The 13133-nt window shown below is 49.0% G+C and overlaps 1 protein-coding gene across 2 annotated transcripts in view; it reads left to right on the plus strand.

Annotated features, from left to right (window-relative positions):
• Window positions 1–7655: 7655 nt before the first annotated feature.
• CARHSP1 (calcium regulated heat stable protein 1) overlaps window positions 7656–13133 on the plus strand; it is a 35646-nt gene continuing 30168 nt past the window's right edge. The window contains exon 1 of one of the 2 annotated variants that reach the window (XM_032125900.1): window positions 7656–7678. The gene's annotated coding sequence lies outside the window, so the exon portion shown is untranslated. Of the gene's footprint in view, window positions 7679–10343; window positions 10515–13133 lie in introns of those variants that run through there. The other variant, XM_032125897.1, reaches the window with a different exon arrangement.

A 13133-nucleotide genomic window follows, 5' to 3' on the forward strand; every position in this document is an offset into this window, starting at 1 on the left:
CCACTGAAGCTCATTGTAAGCAGAAAGGACAGCCTCTTTAAGCTGCCATCTTTGTGCAAACACCTCTCTTATGTTTCCAATCTTCCCCAGTGTCATACACTAGTATGACACAAACACATCATCTTTCTATACTTATATATTTACCATACAAAGAGGAATGCATTTTTTTAGCATTGCATTAATGCCTCAACATTTTCTGAAAATGACAAGAAATTGTTAGACTGCATTAAATTCTTTGGTTGCTTTTTTTTTTTTTTTCCAAAAATATAGAGCCAGCATAGACTCTGCTCAAATAACTAATGAAATCAAACACCTGGAACTGTCAGTCTAAAGAGTTAAAAAAAAATATACCGTGATGCCTGCTCCTGCATGGCCAGTTCCCACTGCCAAAGGATTCCAGACTGTCACTACAGAGAGAATATTCATGAATAATTTCTCCATGCTATGAGAAACAGCCCTCAGTTAAAAGGAACAAAAGGCTAAAACTAAAAGAAGCAGATGTTGTGAGCAGTCCTGGTTTCATCCTCCTTTTGCTCCTGCCCTGTCCCCACCCAGTGAGACACTGAAGGCTCAGTCTGCCTCTGTAAGCGAAACCTGAACTGTGGAAGAGGCAATTTTCTTAAACACTTCTCTCCCAAAATAGATAGAGGCAGGAAGCAGTGAAATGGATGGTGAAAGACTGGGAGCAAGGTAGCTGAGTATTTCCTGTTTGCTTTGTTTGAAACAAAAGGGCTGGGAAGCATTTCCTCTTGGTGACGGGAGCGGGGTCACTGCTGGGAAATGTGATGCGTGTAACATCTCCACAGCCATGGCTAATCAGAGCTGAGGATAACTGCAACTCCTCTCTGCTGCAGAATGTTCTGGAGGCTCATTGCTGCTGCCACAGCTCCTGCACAAACAAGGTCACAGTGACACGGTGGAATTTAGTGAGTGCCTTTGCAGGCACCAGCACAAGGAACTCAGCAGTTTCCTGCAGGAGCCACAGCAGCCTCACCCTGGTTCTAGACCCTTCCCCCAGAATGACTGCGGGGAGCCTCAATACACATCCATCCAAAGGACATGGCACTGCCTGAAGATTTTAAATCTCATTTACTTGTTGACTTAATACATTTACTCCCTTACTCCTTCAAATCTGTACAGAGGATTTGACCTGTCCTTGACTCTTCCACACGCACGCATTTTTGAGCAGTTTTTCTGATATTTGAGCTCCTGATGAAGATTCAAAATTAGATGAACAATTTTTATTCAGTTTTTCAATTGTCAAGTTCTTTGTCAGTGTTTGGTCTTATCTTGCACACAGAGTTGCAGAAAGTACATTGAATTCCTGGAGTCAAGGATTGTTTATGTTTGCCTGTACCTTACGTGAATGTTTCTGTCAATATAAAATACAGAGTGAGCACGTCTCTACCCACTCAGTGCAGTTCCTGTGCATTCAACTAAATATCGACTGACAGGATTAAATAATTTGTTGTATTGGGACCCCCTTTATAAGTTTGGAGGGATTTCCTTCGAGGTGGAATGCAGCAGCAGTTTAAATGGAGAAGTGTGAAGTTCTGCAAGAGAATGAGTGAAAATATTCCCATGCATTTTTCACCTCAATACACTAATGACTACTTTCTTGCCAGGGATCTGATCTGTAAAAGTACTCTCTGGGAATTGTGCAATCATATTTAAGCATGTTCACCTTTACCAGCTCATCCTATTGATCTCTTTGCAAGATGCCATCAGTTGTGGCTGTCCTGGACTTAATGCAAAGGACAGTACAGTTGTCATTATTGTACAGCCCTTTGAAATAGAGCACAGCAACATTTTTTCCTAATCTCTATTCAGTTGTGCAGTAGAGAAATATGAAGTGCCATAAAAGGAACTTGTGAACGTTGTGGAAAGCATAAACAAGCTTCTTTCATAAGGACAAACTGCAGTTAAAAAAACAACAGCACCACTGTTTATTGGGTGGGTTTAACAAGCCAGATCAATCCTGTTGCTCTGAAAGGAGAGATTTTTATCCTTGTAGACACCATTCTCTTTTTCCTGCAAACCAGAATTCTCACGACATCTCTTTCAAACCAGTTTTGATTTCTGTTGTTTAGACATGAGTATTCATGGTGCATCATCATCTAAGCATCAAATGCAGGGTATAAAACCCTGGGCCCAAAGGAAGGGTGCTAATGAACTCTCACAGTTCAACTTCTGTCCATGGGTCTGTAAGAGAAATGCCAGGGTAGGGAGCACTATTATCTGGTAATGTGTCCATCTTCACACATTTCTTTCTCTAGGAGCTGAATGCACTGTGTGCCTTGCCTGGATCTCATTGGGAAACAACAGACATTTTATTATTGGCTTCACTTAGAGCAAAATAATTTCCCAAGAACTATTCTCCGCAATGCAAGATGTCATAACACTCAGCACTTCACCAAAGATATTGAGGGAGTGGGGTTTAGTCTGTTCTTCCATCTGAATTGGTCTGAGTCTACATCTGGAATGTGTATCTCTTGTGGATCTGTGTGGTCTCAGCTCTCAGTCAATGCAGTTCTTTTTGCTAAGGACAGTCCAAAGTTTATTAATCCAGTTGTGAAGGAGTTACAGGATCATCTACTGATGAGAGGAATCTTCTGGATGAGGAGAGGCCAGTACTCAAGGCCCATCTCAGATGATTTGTACATTTGTGCCGAACAGAGACCAGTTGAGAGACCCTGGAGAAGTCTTGTTTTCCCTAAGAACTGCCTTTGCTGGAGGTTCCCACACTCATTGGGATAGCTCAGGACATTAAGCATCCTGACCCTTCAGCTACTAAAAAAGGGGAAAAGCACCAATCCCCCTCTGGCTATGGTTTTGCAGAAAGGAATGGGGTAAATATTTAGCTCCTGAAGGGAGGGAGGGTTAGAAACCCCAATCAGAGAAGGAGGAGCATTTGGCTGAAAGTACCTCAATTCTTTCCAAAAGATGACTTCAGACACTCTTTTCTGACTATTTGTCAGTTTTATTTCTTATATTCCTTCAGCCCCACAAGTGCTCCATGGGGTTCTAAACCAAATGGTGTGCCCCACTGCCTGGCTGAACCCAACCCATGTCTGTGTTCACATGCACCCGCTGCACAGTTCTTCTGCATGGGAGGAGCTTACATCTGTCCACTGCCTTCCAAGAAAGAATTTTCCTTATTTCAACATTGTAAAAGTTTCCATTTCATTTAATTCTAAGTAAAAAATGCCACGAACATGAAGGATATAAAGAAAAGGCTTTGTGATGCCAATTTATCTCAAGGCAATCTGCCCTTTTTATGGCATCAATCTAACGGAACAGGGCAGAGAATTCTGCCTTCCCATCTCTTTTCCTAGCAAGTGTAGCTACTGACTGTTTGGTGTGAGAAGCCTCTACAGGTCTCCAGCACAGCCTGATTGCACTTTCTGAGACTCCTCAGACTCGTATCTAAAAAAAGAATTTATTAGGACAATGAATGCCATGACTGATCATTAAATATTTAAACCTGGTAGGCTTTCAAGAGTGGCAGGCTTGCCAGCCTGTGAAAACACCCTTGTTTTGCCAGATCTAACTTGTTGTTGTCAATTTGCAGAAGACTTGAAGTAATGTGTGCATGAGATTTAATAGCCAGTGTTTTTTAAGAGAAAAAATGGACAGAGATTCTGCCTTTAATTGTGTTTTGTAGATTGAAACAAGTAACCATACATTAAGAAATGTAGCCAAGAGAATGCATTTCTCCCTCCCTGGCGTGGGAGTGAAAATGCTGATGGGATTGTTGCCTAAAATTAAACAAACACAAATTTTCTAACCCATGTATCACAATGATCACTAACACAGGAAATAGCATCTTGTTACATGGACTGTGACTGCGGTTTCTGCTCCAAACTTCTGGAAATGAGAGTGCACAGAATCTTCTGGATGCTGGGACATTGGAGCCTTGTACTCATCTCTCTCCATGGTATTATTTTCCATCTCTGTTTTCATTCACTTAATAGTTCTAGCACCATGGGGAGTTCCATCTAATCCTTTTTTCAAGAAAAAAACTCCACCTGGTAATTTTTCTTGCTGTGTGGTATGTTGCATTTACAAGTGTTTTGGAAGAATCTATTTGTCCAGTCAATTCATATTGCTAATAAGAGCCAGTCTTTTACCAAAATATCTGTATCAGTTTAATCCCAGCTATGACAGAGTATCCACTGATAACGAACAGAGCTCTTTGCAGCATGTACAGTTTAAGCACAGACGTGACCTCTCTGTGCAGTTTGGGATCTAAACAGAACAGACAGACTGGGGGAAGAAGACAACAGTACACAATCTGAAGATGGACAGGTAGTGAGGGAAGAAGAAACATGGAAATGTCCAGCCTTTGTATTGAGCTCCCAGCAGCTGCAGCTGCCACAGGTTCAAGGGATGCTGCTGGTTACGTGCTCTGTGTTGGTGGTTTCTCTCCAGGCAGTTGCCATCTCTCGAGGCAAGTCACAACAACCTAAGCCACATGTGGGACAGGATTGTTTTCTAGGCTCTTTTTCACCATAAAGATTTTGCTGTGTGTTCATTTGGACAGAGCAAAGCTGCCATTTTATTTTCTTCTTTTTTTCCCTATAATTAGCTATCAGCATGTCATCATTATAAATTATGTGATCATTAGCATCATCATTCTTCATCATTGTGAATTCTGAATATTATCATCCAGTGTGTGGTAAAACAAACGTATTTAAATGGCTGCAGATAACACAACATTATATATATGCACTTTTGTCAAAGAGTGGCTCAGCAGTCTGACTGGTTAACTAGCTGCCATCTTTGGATCATGAGATCTGTCAGAATTAGTAAAATATGAGTCAGTTTGATCTTTGCTCCAGTTCAAAGTTGGAAACTTGTATGAAGGCCATAGCAATAAGTTTGTTGAGCAGCTGCTTCTATATTTTGTATTCCAAAAAGAGCTGCCTGATTCAGTGCTGTGCACAGTGTGTATACTCAGGAGGTTCCCCACTCCTCAGCGCTCATGGTTGCTCTGTGCCTTGCACTGCACATGTAGATTAACCCCTTGGTAACACTTTGTACCTGGAAAGGAAACTTCAGCTGTGATGCTGCATCTTATCTTCAAATGTTAATGCCCTTTGCCTATCAGTTCCCGGCTTGACCCTCCTGCATGCATAATGCAAACCCCGTGGATCTCAGAACAGGACGGAAAGGAAGCTGCTTGGCATCTCATGGAGAGTTCATAGCAGACAGGCCTGATGGTGGAGGCAATGCTGAGTTTGCCAGGGGTGACTGGAAGCGCAGGTGAAGCTTTCAGGAAGGGCAGAGGCTGAAGGATGTGAGTCTCCACAGAGCAAGCAGAGTGGCCAATGAGGCAACTGGTGATAATGACTTAGAGTAAACACAAACAACAGAAGGAAGGGGTAGAAGACGGCAGCTGAAGAGCAGGGAGCAGGGAACAGTATTTTATTTCTGACAGGCAGTCAATATTAACAAAAGTAAATTACAGAGAAACTGTTCTTCTTTAAGGTGGTGTTTTTCTAATAGAATGGGTTTGGGTTATTTTAAGGAAGCCTATGGCATGTGAAGTAAAAACACCAAATAGACAAGACATATGGTCTTAAAACACCCCAATTTTCCTGGAGTTTACCTTGCTGAAAAGCTCAGCTTTTCTGTGTTTCTACTTCAGCACAATCCATAGATGTTATTTTTCCTGAAGTAAAAAACTTATCCTTTTGACTTTGAAGACAAACGATCTGAAAAATCAGGTTTGAGAGCTGAATATTAGGTGACTGTATCAGGACCAAGAGAGAGACAGCCTGACTGACCTTAAAATCTTTGGTAGCTGTGTAGCTTCTGACTGATGCATCAAAAGATTCCTCTGCTCATGATAAACATAATCTTTCTTTAGAAGGAGTGGAACCTGAAAAAAACCTAGCAAAGAGAAAAAATAATCTGCAGCGACTGGATGGATTGTGCCTCCTGCCAAGCTGCTCCCTGATGACTTCTGCACTGGTATGGAGTCCCTTGTTTCCTAATAAAGAACCTGGAACTGTTTTAGTGCAAGAAAAGAAAAAAGGAACATAAGAAGATACCCCTGCTCAAGGCAAGCTCATGCCAGCTCTCACTGTTTCAGTAGCCAAATGACATAGCCAGCTGGCCAGATTAGGAGTTAAGCAATACCTGTTTGGTAGGGTTTTGCTACACCTTCCAGGATGACAAAATGGGAGGTGATTACAACCTGGAGCTGACCTACTTCTTGTCCATGACATAGTGTCCCAAGCTTGGCTGTGGGGCTCCAGAACTAATTTCTCACCCTGCTATTAAGAGTGCTCTGGATTCGATAACTAAGTTTGGGGGCTAGATCCTTCCCTGAGGGAAAGGTGGAAAGATGTTTGTTAAATCCTTGTTAAGAAGGTTGTGTTAGTGCTACTTTTAGTACACTGTGTTATTGATGACTAAATGGCAATTTGGGGCTTTGTTTTTATTATTTCAAATCTCTGTAAAGTATTTGCAAGGTTATTTGTACCTTTAGCTAACATGAATTGAATTTTAACCCTAACCACAGCATGAGATTCTTTTCTTTATGACCATTTTTTTTCCTCTGGGTCTTGCTGCTATGATTTTTGTGAGAACAGCAAAGACGTCCTCAGTTCCTACGCTTTGCAAACTGAACAGAGCTCATCTGAAGCATGATTCAAAATTACAGATGATTAAGATATTGAGAGCACACAATAGCTTGTCAGATGCCTGGTAGGAAAAAATTGATCTGGTAAAATAGAATGAGTGTATCCCATTATATAGTAAACAGCCTTAAGTGAAAGGCAGATCCCACTCTTTGTGGCTGGCACACTGGTGGGTTTCCAGCCAGTATGGGGACTGGACATGAGAACATGAAGTGCAGTAGAGCACTCTGGACTGAAGCATACTTAATATGCCACATATTCAAGGACTTAAGGGTATTTTCCTCCTATTATTCTCTCTTACAATCTTATTGCTCTAATCTTTAAGAGCCTATTTCTAATTTCCAGGCACAGTCCATTCATGACCAGCCTACACTCTCTGTGCTTGTGCCAACAATATCTTTTAGATTAAATAGTTCTGAAAAATAGTCCGGAACTGGAAATGAGGATTGCCTTTGTAATGTGTGGAGCAATCTTAGGTAAGTTCATGCCTTTCTAATAGAGCTGGGCATTATTCGCCCTATGTTGACAAGAAGCACCCATCTAATTATTTAAGAGCTGTTCAAGCCATCTCATCCTTGCTGCTGCACAGGGACGTGTATCACCCACCACTACTAATGAATCACATTACCTGATACATTTTCCCCCTACACACTCATTTCCTTGACTCAAATTGTGTAAGTAATTGCACTTTGGATACTTTAAATGAATGAAAAGGGGTATAAGGATGCTATGCTATCAAGAAATCCTTCTGAGTTTTTTTTCCCTGTCAGGACTGCTGAGGAGAGTGCTCAGTCCCTGCAACAGCCCAGAGCTGTGTCTGAGTAAGCAGGGGATCATCCAGCAGGAAAGGAGAGAGGCAGACGAGTCCTGCAGCTCTGGACCTCCTCCTGCCCTCCTCCGAGCTGTGAGGTGTCCCTTGCTGGCCCAGCCCAAGAAGCATCGGCCGTAGGGAAGATTCCCAGCCCTGTCTGCATCCTGGGAAGGAGCTGCCCCGCTGCCGGCCACCCCACACCAGGGACAGAAGGAGCAAGGTAGGCACGTGGGCTGGAAATGATTAACTGATCGTCAGTAATTGTACTGACAGAAAGGAGAAGAGAGAGAGACAAGCTGGAGTTTGGGGGAAGCTGGAACCTCTCCTGTCTCGGGCAGTTGTTGAAAAAAGGAGGCAGGCAAAATCCCATTTCCTAACTGTGGGAGCTGGGGGTACACACACACACACGCACACAAACACACACTCTCACAGGGAGGGTCCCTCAAACCCCGCGTCTGGCATTGAAAACCAGCCTGAGGCTGTGGGCATCCATTGCCATGGATCTCCCAAGGGCTGTGCATTTCTGCTTGGGAAGCAGAGAGGGAAGGAAGAGGGATGACTCAGGAGTGCCGAACCTTCGAGGAAAGCACAGCTGTAATCCCAGACTGTGTGACTGGAGGGACTGCTCTGAACAGTGCTTGCTCATGTAGTGTGTTCATCCTCCTCCACCTTGGAACAAGCAGTTTTGGTGCACAAAACAAAGCAGAAAAGATTTCCAGGAATAAATATTTAATTGTAGCTTTAATTAATATTTTAAGCAAAAGAAGTCATCAGTCCTGTAACTGTATCTTAGAAAGAGGTAAGATCTTGTGTGGAACAGGATGGGATGGAGAGGTAAAGTACTTTGCAAGACAACCATGTGGTTGACATAGGAAACTGCTTGGTGCATATTGTTAGACCTTTTCTAGATGCCCTGTCTCAGATCACACACACTCTGTCATGGGTATTCTGTTTGCTTTTCCTCAAGGAACAGAAATAAAATGCCCTGCTAAGACCTGTGTGTGGCAGTTTTATCACAAATCGTTCAGTGCTGTTTCTTGTGTGATTATGGCTGGCTAAAAGAGTGTATACCTCTGTCTCCTGAGTCTTACCCTTGTAATGACATGAGGACATGCTTTGTCTGGTATCTACAGGTGGAAAAGAGCTAGAAAGGATTCAGTTTCTAATCTCTTTTTGTAAAACCACCTTTAAAATACGGTGGGTTATTATCAGCTAGGAAAATTATGCACAAACGAAAGCATTGCTAAAACTGGATGCTGGATGAAGACAGCGCACTTTGCCCCAAGACCTGTCAGTGATGTTTCCCAGTAAAGTCTGTGGCCGTTAACTGGGAGCCTGTTGTCACTGCTGCCCTGGACTGTGCCATCACTTGTCCTGCTGCAGCTGCCACCCCAGGCCCTGTGTGACAGCTCTGGCTCAGGCAGGAGACGCCAGACACATCCAAATGATGACGGTACAGAGCACACCACAGCCCCGTTCCTCATCCTCATTGCAACATTCGGGAAGTTTTTCCAGAACTATTCATCTGTAACTTCCCCTGGTTTTACTGAGCTCTCTGGCCGTGCCGTCCTTTCCTTAGACCATTTCCACTCGGCTCTTGTAATTGTATTTTCGGGCAGGCGTTCTCGGGGCCGCAGCATCCCGGACAAGTTGAGGCGCTGTTGGCCGAGCCAGATGTCCCCGGCGGGGCGGGGCGGGGCGGGGCGGGGCGGAGCGGAGCGGGGCGGGGCGGAGCGGGGCGGGGCGGGGCGGGGCGGGGCGGGGCGGGGCGGGGCGGGGCGGAGCGGGGCGGAGCGGAGCGGGGCGGAGCGGGGCGGGGCGGGGCGGGGCGGGGCGGGGCGGGGCGGAGCGGGGCGGGGCGGGGCGGAGCGGAGCGGGGCGGAGCGGGGCGGGGCGGGGCGGAGCGGAGCGGAGCGGGGCGGGGCGGGGCGGGGCGGGGCGGGGCGGGGCGGAGCGGGGCGGGGCGGGGCGGGGCGGGGCGGGGCGGAGCGGGGCGGAGCGGGGCGGAGCGGAGCGGGGCGGAGCGGAGCGGGGCGGGGCGGAGCGGAGCGGGGCGGGGCGGAGCGGAGCGGGGCGGGGCGGGGCGGGGCGGGGCGGAGCGGAGCGGGGCGGGGCGGGGCGGGGCGGGGCGGGGCGGGGCGGGGCGGAGCGGGGCGGAGCGGGGCGGAGCGGGGCGGAGCGGGGCGGGGCGGAGCGGAGCGGGGCGGGGCGGGGCGGGGCGGAGCGGGGCGGGGCGGGGCGGGGCGGGGCGGGGCGGGGCGGGGCGGGGCGGGGCGGGGCGGGGCGGAGCGGGGCGGGGCGGAGCGGGGCGGAGCGGGGCGGAGCGGGGCGGAGCGGGGCGGGGCGGAGCGGGGCGGGGCGGGGCGGGGCGGGGCGGGGCGGGGCGGGGCGGGGCGGAGCGGGGCGGGGCGGGGCGGGGCGGAGCGGGGCGGGGCGGGGCGGAGCGGGGCGGGGCGGAGCGGGGCGGAGCGGGGCGGGGCGGGGCGGGGCGGAGCGGAGCGGGGCGGAGCGGAGCGGGGCGGGGCGGAGCGGGGCGGGGCGGGGCGGGGCGGAGCGGGGCGGGGCGGGGCGGGGCGGGGCGGGGCGGAGCGGGGCGGGGCGGGGCGGGGCGGGGCGGGGCGGAGCGGGGCGGGGCGGGGCGGGGCGGGGCGGGGCGGGGCGGGGCGGAGCGGGGCGGGGCGGAGCGGGGCGGAGCGGAGCGGGGCGGAGCGGGGCGGGGCGGGGCGGAGCGGAGCGGGGCGGAGCGGGGCGGAGCGGAGCGGGGCGGGGCGGGGCGGGGCGGGGCGGGGCGGGGCGGGGCGGAGCGGGGCGGGGCGGAGCGGAGCGGGGCGGGGCGGAGCGGAGCGGGGCGGGGCGGGGCGGGGCGGGGCGGAGCGGAGCGGGGCCAGCCCGCTCCTCCCTCGGCACAGCGCGCCGGGGCCAGCCCGACACCAGCCCGGGCAGCGCGGCCGCCGCCAGCCCGTCCTGCCCTGCCCGTCCTGCCCTGCCCCTGCTGCCCAGCTGAGCCGGGCCGCCAGCCCGCCCTGGCCAGCCCAGCCCTGCCCTGCCCAGCCCAGGTGAGCGGGGTCTCTCCCGGGGGGCGAGGACGGAACATCCTTTGGGAGGTCGGGTGGCCGGCCCGGGGGGAGCGGGCTTGGAGAGCACCCGAGAGGTGTCCGGGACCGCGCTCGCCTCCTCCGGGGAGGTGGATTTCTTTCGCTTCCGAGATTAGGGCGAGTTTCTTTTGTTTTGTTTTGCTTGTTTCTTTGTTTCTTTCTATGCTTGTTTGTTTTAACTTTTGCCTTTTTGTTGCACTTTGGAACTGGGGATGTGACATTGTTACTCTGAGAATCGCTTGTTTTACACATGACGAGCGAGACAAAGAGTGCTAAACAAGAGCTTTCAACCAGTAGGAAGATAAAGGACTCACAGCACTGGTTGCTCAGAGGGGCACTGCAGAACTCGGAGCCTTGCTAAAGACTCTGTTGCTGTAGCGTGAACTGCCCGCTCCTACAGTCAGCACTTCTGTTCAGGAAAACGGGGAAAGCAAAGAAACAGGAGAAGCAACCCTTATTTCGTGTTCCCTCGGCATGCTGGATGTGTGTGCGTGTCACTTCTTGCTCTTGTAGAGGAGCCTCTGACGCTGATTTTTGGATCTGTGCCTCTGAATTTGGCTTTCAAGAAGGGGATTTGGAACTCTTTTCTGATGCTGTTTTTGCTGGAACTGTCGAGCTACTTCTGAGAAATGTTTGCAAAACCTTTTGTGGTGCTAGATTTGATTTCTTAGAAAGTCTCAGTAAACTTCTAGGCTGCTTTGATGTGACCCTGCTAGTCATTAATTTTTGTGAGATTGAAAGGGGTTTTTTGACTGCTGTTAACCTTTACTTTCTGGCTATTATCTTATGTTTGGCAAACATATTTTCTTTCCTTCTGTTGGTTATTAATAATGGAAGACAGCAAGGCCTGTGAATGTAGCTGCAGAGGGCTTGGGCTTTCACAAATACATCTTAGTATCTCACTAAATCTAAAGAGGCTTAACATGTAGCAAAAACGTTAAAAAAAGCCCCAACTTATACGAAGGCTTTGGGTGTTTACAGGAAAAAAGTTGTGTGTGCCAAAGAAACTGCAGGAAAGATGAGCCTGTTCTCTGACAATGGGGTTTATTTTCAAATTCTACGTGGGGGTGTAAAGCAGAGAAAACACGTTTCTTCCAAGTGGCCCTTTGCAGGGGCAGAGCTGAGGCAGGAGCTCATCCCACGGCCCCATGTGTGCTGTGACACCCACGTTTGACATAACCGAGTGCGTGGTTGTGCTGCTGCTCTGTCCCCCCGTGTTCAGGGCACCTCTGGCTACAGCTACCCCCTGCACTGCCCTGAGCTTCTGGCACTGTGCTTGTAAATACTTTGACCAGCACCATCTCCTCCTTTACTTACATGCATGTAAACACAGAAGTGTTTATCTGCAAGTAATTTGAAATTAGCCAGCTAAGGCCAGGTAATGCTGCCTTCTGTCTTCTCTTACAACTGTTGCTTTCTGGGTAGTGCTGTCCTCTGGGTGAATCCAGCTTTTATGTTCAGTTAAAGAATGAAACCCACCACGAACATGAATGTACCTGCCGCCAGTAGAGCTCCCTTACAGCAAACTGCCAGACCCTGTTCGTGCACCACACCACATGTGGTTCCTGGGAGGAAATGTGGCGTGTGTGGCTCTTTCTAGGTGATAGGACCAGCAGGCTGTGCTATCGTTGTTCTTGGTGTCAGGCCTGACAGTAACAGAAGTAAATAAATCCTTCGCCTGCTTCCATTTCACTCGGAATGGGCTGTGGGGTGCAGATGGGGTTGGGGACTCTTGTGGCTGGGGTGTCTTCAGGGTGAAAGCTGTTACTTATTGCACCTTTTTGTCTATTCTTGTCTCAAGTTTCTATAAGGAACCATTTTTGAATCCCTGAGCATGGAGTAGACTTGGCAGGGATTGATAGTAACTGCTTGAAACTTGGGAAAAGACTGATGGTGATCATCATTAGCAAAATTTATTGATGTTGTAACTATTCAAGTCTAGGTTGATAATTATTCTGGGTGTTGGTGGTGAGAGCTGTTGGTTAATCTGCCCCTCATCTGGAAGGTTTCTGCCAGACACTAAGGAGAGGAATTGAGTTTGAAAAGTGTAAATCTCATCAACTCCCCATCAAGGGGAACGATGAGTGGGGATCACATCCCTTCCCTGGGGCTGGGACCTGCCATCTCCTGGGGGCCGGAGGGCTGGGAACAGCAGAGGGGTGGCAGTCTTTGAAGAGGCAAAAAAAAAAAAAAAAAAAGGAATGAAATGTTTGTTTTTCTTTCTGCACAACAGTTTTAGAAACTCAAATCCTGCTTTTTGCAACAGGTTGATGTTGGAAAACTAAAAAAAAAAAAATCCAGCTGAAGCACTGTAAAGAAGGGAGAGGTGCAGAGAGGTGGTTTGGGTTTGCATGATGTGTCACTCCCCAGCACAGTTCAGATAAAATCAAAAATAGAAAGTGTTCATCTGACTAACTGCTTTGCCTTTGCTCTCAGAGCAGGGTAGAGGCAATTGTTCTGCTTCCTTCTTTCAGTGTGTCTTTTCCTCGTTTTTGAGGCAACTCCCTGGACAGATCACTAATCTTTATTTCCTCCCCCTCCCGCACTGATTGCGGCTCGTTTCCGCTCCCCGCTGCCGCT

Source organism: Corvus moneduloides, chromosome 16 (genome assembly GCF_009650955.1).
Source record: "Corvus moneduloides isolate bCorMon1 chromosome 16, bCorMon1.pri, whole genome shotgun sequence".
Lineage (NCBI taxonomy): Eukaryota > Metazoa > Chordata > Aves > Passeriformes > Corvidae > Corvus > Corvus moneduloides.